This window comes from Castanea sativa, chromosome 2 (assembly GCF_040712315.1).
Source record: "Castanea sativa cultivar Marrone di Chiusa Pesio chromosome 2, ASM4071231v1".
In the NCBI taxonomy this organism is placed as follows: domain Eukaryota; kingdom Viridiplantae; phylum Streptophyta; class Magnoliopsida; order Fagales; family Fagaceae; genus Castanea; species Castanea sativa.
In genome coordinates this window covers 23,302,063-23,313,750 of record NC_134014.1, presented here as the reverse complement: position 1 = coordinate 23,313,750, position 11,688 = coordinate 23,302,063, and the positions used below count along the sequence as shown (strand labels likewise).

Below are 11,688 nucleotides of genomic sequence, written 5' to 3'. Positions count from 1 at the left end.
ATTTACATTCTCTCTTCTTTTTTTTCTTTTCTTTTTATTTTTTTATTTTTAACTTCATGATTCTTTTCCCTCTTTGTATGAATTTTTAAAATTTTACAATTGTCTTTCATGCAAGTCTTACCATGTAGTATACATGATACTTCATGCACTTTAGAAAATAAGTATCCACATCATGTCTCATTCAAACTTAAGAAGTTGAAACAGGGCTCATGGGGCTGGGCTGAAAATGGATGATATTATAATACTGTTTTGAATGATTGACTTATCAAATTATTATTTGAATATCTAATTTGCAATGATGGTTAGTCCTAAATTTTGGTGTTGGATTGTATTTTCTAGTCCTCAGCTATATAGTTTCCTTATATAGTTGCAAAGTTGTTTTGTCAAGGTAACCATGGAAACACAAACACCTCATTTCCTTGTCTTATATCTTCTAAGAAATTTTGTACTCTACAGATTATTTCTACCTTTGTCTTAAAAAAAAATAACACTTAGTTAAGTTCTCATTGTGAATGAATTCAACATAGATAATTGAAATTGAACGAAAACATGTCATGTTGATTATATAATTCATTGTATTCACCAAGCATGTTTACAATGTAGGTTTGGAAAAGACAATTTTACAATGTTTTTCATAGAAAATTTTATTTATGTTTCATCTAGATTTTCAATTCTCTTTCTGAGTTCATCAATTCATCTTGATTCAGCTATCCATGAATTTATAACTCCCAAAATATTTGTGTGAGCCTTCCAACTTAATTATTGAAGTGCAAGTGATGAAAATGTTAATGGTTGTATAATTATGCTTGAGTTAAATGTATGGAGATAATAAAATAAGTAAAGGTTTAGATTTTGTGCTAGTCTTGTTATAAATGAGTGATGATAGAAGTTTTGTTATTTTGTCCCACTGTTTTCATTAAGTAAAGGTTTAGATTTTGTGCTAGTCTTGTTATAAATGAGTGATGATAGGAGTCTTGTTATTTTGTCCCACTATATTCATTTCATGCTACACTAGCTACTTTTTTATAATAACTAATACATAATACACTACTTACTAACTTATAAGCATCTATAAAGCAAGAAGTTTACTAACTTATAACCACGTCTATAGTATTTTTGAAAAATATAAATGTTAAAATTTTACTTGAATGTTAAAACTAATTAGTAAGTATTTTGATCATCTATTTTAGTTGACCTTTACATTGGTTTATACTCTTTGTTTTAGGTTAAAATGTTGCATGCCTTGGGTTACAATCTTATAGATGATGTCGAGGGGAGACATATTTCATTGCAACAAGTATTAGCTTGGCAACATACCTTCATGAGGAATATGTTATTATTTGATTAGTATTTGAGAGAATAGATTGAAACTTAAATTATTTTATATGATAATGAACTTCAGTATTGTTTTTCCTTATTAGCGGGTATTGATTGAGCAGTTGTTATGCTTATATGTGTATTTGTGATTCAAATTTTGTGATACGTGGGATTGTGGTTTATTATTTTAGTAATAAACACCAAACTTTCATCTCTTTTTGAGTAATAAATAATTTAACTTCTTATATGCATGTCGTCTCGTTAATAAAATATTAACTTCTCATATAAATTTTTTTTTATTCATTTGTCTTACTCTTATAGAAGTGGTTGCTTACTCTTTAAATAAAGTGGGGATAAGATTTGCCCGTTAACTTAATTAGACCAAAAACAAAAAGAAGAAGAAAAAGAAATAAGCAATTGATCAGTTGTTTTAATTTGAAGTCAAATATGCCTCACCAGTCACCACCAATGACACCAGTTGCATTCGAACAACTCTACGTTATGCCGGCAATTATCGCTATTAATTAGTTGTTTAATTGAAGTTGTAATTGTTTAATCGTACATCCATACCCAAGCTTGCTGCCCAAACAATAGGTGGACCAAATTGGCCCCTATAAAAATGACTTGTTATTTATGCAAAGGTAATCAAACAAGCATGGCTGATCAGGTGAAGCTACATGGGCATGGTCTAGTCCATTTGTTTATCGAGTGATATGGGCGTTGAAACTGAAAGGCGTCCCATATGAATACGTTGAAGAAGATCTTTTCAAAAAAAAAGTCCTCTGCTTCAACAGTACAATCCCGTTAACAAGAAAATCCCAGTACTTGTTCATGGTGGAAAACCAGTTTGTGAGTCTATGATTATTGTTGAGTATATTGACCAGACGTGGCCTCACAACCCCTTGCTGCCCACTGACCCTTATGAGAAAGCCAAAGCTCGGTTTTGGGTCAAATTTGCTGAAGACAAGGTGTGTATTTATTTGTTTAAATTCACTTTTTCTTTTGCATTTATATCTACATGTAAATGCAGTTTGTTCAACTCGATCAGTGAGTCGAAATGCCTAAAGTCAATGGTCAGCTCGTATTTAGTTTCCTATTTTTGCGAAATTAAGGAGATTTTTTCTTGTTTCAAGCAAAGAGAAAATCATTTTCTAAATGCTTGTTTGACATTTCATTTTATATAGACATCCCTTAACTCTCATACTTAATGAGATTGCTTTTTCGTTTAATTCGTCTCTAAAGTGTCGTCAAGAATTTTGTAGTTTAACTAATTATTACCTTTTAATATTTCTAACGGAAACATGTAAAATTAAAACCCATATTTTCTCAACTATCGTATTATAAAAAATAAATTTTAAAAAAATCCTTAAAGTGTCTTTGACTCAAGAATCAGTATCAATATTGTGGCCAAGTTTAATGTCCGTGATTTCTCAAATTAAATAGGATCATAAATAGGAGTCTCATATGAATAACACCCAGTACATATAATTATGCAACTTTGGCAAGTTAGTATAGAGTAGACTAATTGGAACTCAAGTAATAGAAAACATTACCTAAGAGCATCCACATCAATAGATGCAAACTTCTCGTCTAGTTTACACGAAAAAATCTATTTTTTCTATTTTACACACTCATTTTTACAAAACACACACATCAATTTATCTATTTTACACATTTATTTAATAAAATATTCATTCTTTTACAATTTTTTATTATTCTCTCCCTCACCACCCCTCTCTCACAAACCCATCACTACCAACGATCCCTCCACACCCAGCCACCATCATCACCACCCAACCACCATCATCAAGAAAAACCAACTCACTCAATCCCAAACCCAGTCAATCCCAAACCCATTCAATCCTAAACCCATTCATCACCCACCCAACCCGAAACCTAGTCAAACCAAATCATCACCCACCCAACCCGAAACCCACTGAAGATTTGATGATTTGATCGGCGTGCTTTGATGATCGGAGAGGCCTTCGTTTGATGATTTGATCAGTGTGGTTGGTGATCGGCGTGGTTTGATGATCGGCAGCAATAGATGATTGGCATGGCTTGATGATCGGAGAGGCCTTCGTTTGATGATTTGATCGGCGTGGTTTGATGATCGGCATGGTTTGATGATTGGAGGCAATAGATGATCGGCGTGGTTTGATGATCGGCAATCGGCGTGGCTTGATGATTTATTGACGGCAAGTAAAGATGATCGGCGGCGATGGAGAATGATTTGATCAAATGAAGAAAGGGAGAGTGAGGTGATGAGATGACCCAAACCCAGAGACAATGAGAGAGAAGAAATTATTAAAATAGTAAATACACGACCTACAATGACCGTGCATATATGCACGGTTATTGTAGCATTTGTATATTTATACACACATTTTTTACCAAAATGTGTAAAATGAAGGAGTTTTTGTATTTTAAAAGAGTATCCACCACTGATGTGGATGCTCTAAGGAATAACAAAACCAATAGTTTTACCTAACGAATAACAAAACCAATAGTTTTATTTAATTGAAATAACTTAATACTCTTAAATTTTGATAGGGTTCAATTATTGGGTCGTTATTCTAAACCAGTGGTGAGGAGCATGAGAAGGCCATTAAGGAGAGTTTGGAAATGCTGAAAATTGTGGAAGAGCATGGACTAGGTGAGAAGACATTTTTCGGTGGAGACAAAATTGGCATAGTGGACATAGCATTTGGAGCATTTTCTCACTGGCTGGGTGTCATTGAAGAAACACTTGGATTGGAATTGCTTCAACCCAATGCCTCGCCTCGCTTGCATGCGTGGACAAAGAACTTCAAGGAAGTTCCTGTAATCAAAGACAACCTTCCTGATCGTGATAAAATGTTGATCCAGTTAAAGGGGATTAGAGAAATGTACTTGGTATCTAATTAAGTGACTTTTAGAGCTGGTTTCTTTCTACTTTGAAGTTTGAACTACTCCTAATATAATTAAGGAATTTGAAGTGGGAGTGAACTATGATTGTATTCAGTCCCTTTCTATGTCTAAGGTGTATCTGTACTTCAATTTGCAAGAATAAGGAAGACTCTTCCTTGTTTATACTTCTATCGTTGTCACTAAAAATAGAAGTTAAATTACTAATTTGATCTTTCAGTGATTGGCCAAAATTAAATTTATTTCTCCAACTATTAACTGTATCAATTTAATTCATCAACATTGAGAATGAAGCCAATTTCAACCTTTCACCTCCATTTAAATCTTAACAAAATTGACCCATTTGATAAATGCACATTATTTCTCTAAAGAATAAAGCTAGGGATACAAAAATTTCACAATAAATCATAGAAGATAAACAGTCAGCTGTAAGTAAATAAATGATTTAAGTAAGGGGTCCAAATAAAACCAATTGCCACATAATAATCTTTGTTGTGAAAATGTTGTAATGCAACACTACTCTTTATTTTTTTAAGGATGGCACTACTCTTTTTTGAGAAACAAAGACATCATAATTCCAAAGTATAAAATAATAATAATAATTATAAAAAAACGCATTATTTCAAATCTAAACAAGAAGGAAAAGAAAATGCGTAAGCTAGCAAAAAAAACTTATTGCCAAGAAAGAAAATACGGCTGTTGGTACCTTGGTGTACTAGACTTTCTAACTTGATCCCTGATTAGTCATTACTAATGAAAGAAGTGAAGCTTATTCAGGCCAAATCCCTTCAGTCATAGAGTGATATGTATTAGGAAAACAGAGAAAACAGTTTCTGGACTTGGAGAATGTCTGTGTATATTGCATTAAGGAAACAGATTACAGAGCTGAATGTATATATATACAAGGAAGGGAAAACAGGGGAAACGGACTAACTAACTAATCACTAACTAACTATCAGATTTCCCTCTAAACTTGATTAATAAAAATAACTACCACACACATGTAAACCACGTGCTCACTAAAACTAACACAGAAATGCAAAGTTACATGTAGTATAAATATAAAACTAACACAGTGGACAGTGTACAAAGTTTTGGGAATCTTCTTCTTCACTTGATCCTTGCTTCTGTCATGATCATTTCTGTCTTTCTTTGTAGAATTTTGACACCCCCCCTCAAGTGGAATAGGGGCATAAATGTTGACCATATTCAACTTGGACACAAGAAAGGAGAATTGATGAGCATTTAAAGCCTTTGTCAACAAATCTGCAATTTGGGAATTAGTTTTAACATGTAACATTCTGATATACCCTTCCAAAACCTTATCCCTCACTAGATGACAATCTATCTCAATATGCTTCGTTCGTTCATGGAAAACCGGGTTTGCAACTATGTGAAGGGCGGCTTGACTGTCACAAAACAAAAGTGCTGCTTGAGGGTGCTTGACTTGAAGATCACTAAGCAAATACAAAAACCAAATGACCTCACAAACAGCTACTGCCATGGCTCGATATTCTGATTCTGCTGATGATCTTGAGACTATTTGTTGCTTTTTTGACTTCCAAGAGACTAGAGACTCACCAAGAAAGACACAAAACCCTGTCACAGACCTTCTAGTGTCAGGACAAGAAGCCCAGTCTGCATCAGTGAAGGCTTTCAAGTGCAGGTCTGACTTGCTTGCAAAGAATAGACCCTGACCTGGTGTTGCCTTGAGGTATTGCAAGACTTTATTGGCTGCATGTAAGTGTGGTTCTCTAGGATATGCCATGAATTGACTCAAACGATTCACAACAAAGGTTATATCTGGTCTGGTTATGGTTAAGTATAGAAGCCTTCCTATAAGCCTCCTATAGGAACTAGGATCTTGTAAGGCTTTACCTTCATACTTACTGAGCTTGACATTAGGATCCATTGGAATCTTGGCTGGTTTACACCCCATCATGCCAGCCTCTTTCAATAGATCCAGGATGTACTTCCTTTGACATAAGCTAATGCCATTTGTAGCCCTTGCTACTTCAAGACCCAAAAAGAACTTTAAATCACCCAAGTCCTTCAATTTAAACTGTTGATCAAGAAGAACCTTTAATTCATCCACTGCTTGCTTGTTGTCACTAGCAAGTAAAATATCATCAACATATACTATAAGAACAATGAATGAGGTAGAAGTCTTCTTAGTAAACAAAGAGTAGTCTGCTCTAGATTGAGTAAAACCCAACATGAGTCATAGAGTGATATGGGCTCTAAAATTTAGGGGTTTGCAAGAAACTACGAGAAGTGGAAAATATCTCAGAGAGAGATGCAAGAAAAAAAAGGAAACAGCAGACGCAGACGCTGGCTTTTCATCCGTATCCAAACGCTGCTTAAAGGGCATTTTTTATGAATACATTGAAGAAGATCTGTCCAACAAAAGTCTTCTGCTTCTACAGTATAATCTTGTGCACAAGAAAATTCCAGTACTTGTTCATGGTGGAAAACCAATTTGTGAGTCCACATTAATCGTTGAATATAATGAACAGACATGGCCACTGACTCCGTTGCTGCCAACTGACCCTGACGAGAGAGCCAAGGCTCGATTTTGGGTTAATTTTGTTGAAGAGAAGTTATAATATTTCTTTTTTCTTTTTTCGAAGGACATGCTATTTCCAGGTATATCATTATATTTCTAGTCTTACTATTTGCTCCACACGTAATGAGCTAAAATGCTTATGCCTTATGTCAATATGATTACTTCAATTTTTTTTTTTTTTTGTCCATGTTTGCAAAATTAAGGACATTTTTCTTGATTATAAATCCTCAACAAGTAAATGGAAATAATTTACATCTATTCCATTCCTAAAAAGTGATTAAACTTTTACATTAGCCATCAATCTGTCACAGACCCTTTTTAATTTTGGGGTTGAGACCAGTTAGGGGAAAAAAATTGACACTAGACATTAACACAGGCGAAATTAGGAAATTAAAATTCATTATCTAAGAAAAAACCAAGCCAAGTTTCATTTGATAAAAACAACCTAGTTCTCATTACATCTTAAATTTTGATAGGCTCCGGCTGCAATTTTGTCAGTATTTCAATCCAATGGCGAGGAGCAAAAGAAGGCCCTGAAGGACAGTCAGTGGCGGCTGCAGGATTGTTTCTCAGGGTGTTCCTCGGTGGGCTTGCTCTGTTACAAATTTTTTTTCTTCAGATTCTCTATTACAATTTTTTCTTTTTTAGATTTTAGTTCAATTTTTTTTTAGCTTTTTCTTTTTGCTTGAAAGCAATGTTATGAATACCGTTTTGGATCTTGTTTCGGTTTGTTTAGTGGAACGGAATATTTTGGTACCGATCTATTTCGACGTACCGTTTCAGGGTATTTTGGGGTTTCTAAAAAAAATAAAAATAATATATATTTATATTTTATTATACAACATAAAATTATTGATCCAAATAAGTAAACCTCAAATAAACAAATCATTAGTTTTTCTTTTTTGACACTCAAATCATTTAGTTATTACATAACAATTATTGTTTTAGAATATTAAAACATAAATATGTAATTAAATAATGAAAAACAACAACAAAAAATAGTACAATAAGAGTGTATATATGTATATCATATTGGGAAGAGGCAAGACTCAATAAATAAATTTGAAATCAAAATCTTTTGTTAGCTTTTTGAGTTTTGTCATTTCCAAAGCTTTGTCACGTGGGTGGGGTCAAAAAGGTAAAAGTCTAAAAAACAAACTAAAGAAAAACTTGACAAAGCAAAAACTAGAGGAAAAAAAGAAAGAAGAGGTAGACTAGCAGAACGTTTGAGACGAAGCAAAGAAGAAGAAAAGGAAGAAGAAGAAGAAGAAGAAGAAGAAGGAGAGACCTTTGCGATAGTTGGATTTATTTTTTAGGCGTTCGACGCAAGTAATGGCATGTTGTGCTGACGAGTTTGTTAGTTTAAGAGTTTTTCTTTTTTTCTTCTAAAAACTGATACCAGCCAAAATGTAACAAATAATCTACCAAAATTTAATTTTATTGGCATAAAATTTTTTTGAGAGTGTTCCTAATTTTTTTGAGGGTGTTCCTAATTTTTTTTTAAAGGTAGATAAATAAATTTTTTTATTATATATATATATATATATAAAAGAATTCAGGTCATTTTTTTGAAAGTGTTCCTAATTTTTTTGAGGGTGTTCCTAATTTTTTTTTAAAGGTAGATAAATAAATTTTTTTATTATATATATATATATATATATATATATATATATATATATATATAAAAGAATTCAGGTCAGGGTGGTCCCAGGACCACCCTGACCTATATGTGGCGCCGCCGCTGAGGACAGTTTGCAAATGCTAAAAGTTATGGAAGAGCAGGGCCTAGGTGAGAAGAAATTTTTTGGGGGAGACAGAATTGGTATAGTGGACATAGCATTTGGAACAATTGCACAATGGTTTGGTGTCATTGAAGAAATAATTGAACTATTGAAGTAAAAACTGCTGGAAGCCCATGCATTGCCCCGCTTGCATGCATGGAAAGAGAATTTTGAGGAAGTTCCTATAATTAAAGAAAATCTTCCTGATCATGATAAAATGTTGTTCTTTTTCAAGAAGAGTCGTAAAGAAATGTTGTCAGCATCTCAGTGATTTACTTTTGTGTGTCCGTACTGTTATTTGGAATAATAACGAAGAGTTTTTTTTTTTTTTTTGATAATCAATAACGAGAGGTTAATGGTTATTTTCTGTGTAACGAGAGGTTATTATTAGTAAGTCATTACACTGATGTATAATTGGGTGCATCCAGGAAACGGCTTTATAATTTTGGATTGACTAGCATCTAGATTCTAGAGCGCTCGGTCCCATTTCAAATGATACAACTTGATGTCAAGCCCAACCGCCCGTCTCGCAAGGCTCAAGCCCACTCCCTGATTTCCTGCCTAAAGAAGCATATCATACCCAAGTATAGGGTGGCAATTCGTATTTGCGAGTTGAGTTTGTATCGTGTCAACTTGTACGTATTTGATTATATGGATCGACACTAACCGACCCCACATGTTCAATAACGAGTCAGAATTCATCAAACTCTAACACGACTTGTTTATTAAATAGGTTAATCATGTTGACCCATTTATCATATTTTATCAAAGAAAAAAAATACAAATTTTAGTATTAACCCAATTGACATAAACTATGAAAAACCAAACAAATTGATTTTTTAATATAAATTTAAGAACTAAAGAGTAATTGTCTCACAAATAACCATTTAAAACTAAAGCATATCTTAATATCACAAATAAACAATCACAATATGTCAAACAAAATAAACCACAACAACTAATAACTTTATATACTTAGGGTGTTGAAGGGTATATTGGAAAATGACATTTAGCTAAACAAGTCAGACAGGTCAAACAGGTTTTATGGGTTGGATACAAACGTTGACACTTTTATTAAATGAGTCAATCGTGTCAACTCGAATATGACACGAATTTGTAAAACCTCACAAACTTATAATTTGCTAACTTCGTATCGTGTCTTGTGTGTTTGCAGGTCATGTCGGATTTTGTCATCCCTATTGCGTACACTAGGGAGGAGCTAGAAAGTTTTTTTCCAAACAGCCAAGCTAAATATAAAAAATAAATAAATAATTCAAAGAATAACACACACACACATTCATAAAATGTTTGTAATTTTGATTTAACATATGATATTTTCTTGTGTATAAAAAAATATGTATATCAAGTAAGTCTTTACATCTTTGCAAAAAAAAAAAAGGGAAAAAAAAAAGTAAATCTTAACGTGTCTAAAAAGTAAAAATATACAAGTCAATTCAATAAAAATAAAACATAATTAAATTATGAATGGTACATTAAATACACTTTGATTTAATGAGATATGTGTGATATAAGAGTAATTAGAGGAAACAAAAATGTATTAGTCAATTATATAAATGCATAACATGTTCTCAGTGAAAATGTAAGGGGCCATTACTTGTTATGTCTAAAATTAATTATTTTGACCAAAACTACAAGAGAGATGGAGGATTTTTTGAAAAGTCAAGGGGATGTGATTCATGCGATGGAAGAGTCCAATGTTTTAGTGCAATAAAAGGTTTTCTCTATAAGATGTCTGAGTTGTAGTGTCTGGATAAAGGTTTTACTTGCATAATGATAACTTCTCTTTTCATAGCGGATTTGCAGGGAAAGTTTTCATTCAACTTTGGATTTTTTTTTTTTTTATATACAATATAAAAATTCTACTCTAGCCTAATATGCATGTAAAACTCCCTCCTGGAAACTTGAACCTCGGCCCTTGCCCCAACACCTTACAAGTACTTATACTTATAAAGTGACCACCACACCAAAAATGCATAGTCACTTGAACCATCACCATTGCAAAAACGACCGAAGGGTGGCAACCTAATGGCAAGAGTCCCTTGAACCATCTTCCTTGCGAGTCCGAGTGTGGTAGTTCGAGTCGTGGCGCTTTAGTTTAAATATTGTGCCCACATGGATAGCTCCAAGCAGCCTCGGTGTTCCCACGTCATAGAATTCAAGTTTAAGTTGGCCAACTGGACTGGGCAATAATACCACGCCATATAAGCCCTTATTTTTCCTTAAAAAAAAGATTAAAAAAAAAAAAAAAAGGAAGTATGATTTAGTGAAAAACTATTAAAAGCCTTGTAAGTTGTAACTCAATAAACACTTTCTAATATTTTAACATTTGAGGGTTTATATTTCCCTCCCCAACTTTAATATTATCAAAACAATATTATATATATATAGAGAGAGAGAGAGAGAGAGAGAGAGTAAAATATACATATTTTTTCTCTTAGAGCAATATCAGCCTATTCATTGCAGAGATAGCTACTACAATATTTGTCATGTAATTGATCTTTTAATTTTTTTCGCATGCAAATAAAATGTCCTTTAAATTTTTAATTGAAGGGAAAAGTTTACTTGTGATGAAAGTTCCGGAGTGTCCATGGCTTAATCCATTCATAAGTGAGTCCTTGATCTGCTTTGAACTAATCTCAAATCATTTCATGATTTCTCACTCCTGTTTAGATTTGACTCCTTTGATTTTCCCTTGATTATTAGCTAATTCTTGTTTTAATTGCTTCATAACTCAAATCTACTGCAATGATTGACCATTGTTACTGAAGATCATTATTAATTAATAGCAAATTATACGGTAGTTTCCTCTTGTTTAATAATGAACAGATAAAAGTAGGTTGACTTGGGGGTTGCAGGTGAAGAACATATGTGTCATGAAATATTTTTTTATTAAATAGAAAATTAGAAATACTTCTGGCACATGCTCATATTTCATTACTTATTGCACAATTCGAAAGAAAAAAAAAATTGCATAATTTCAAATCTTAAAAAGAAGGAAAAGAAAATGTGTAGTCAAACTAGACAACTAGCTACAAACTTATTGCCCAAGAAAGAGAACACCATTGTTGGCATAAATTGACTTGTCTTGGCCCTAGA

At 33.1% G+C, this 11,688-nt stretch overlaps 2 pseudogenes; both read left to right on the top strand.

Moving 5' to 3' along the window:
- The first annotated feature begins 1,972 nt into the window (after positions 1-1,972).
- On the top strand, positions 1,973-4,390 carry LOC142623951 (glutathione transferase GST 23-like; annotated as a pseudogene).
- A 2,050-nt stretch (positions 4,391-6,440) lies between these two features.
- Positions 6,441-8,842, top strand: LOC142625086 (putative glutathione S-transferase; annotated as a pseudogene).
- The last annotated feature ends 2,846 nt before the right edge of the window (positions 8,843-11,688 follow it).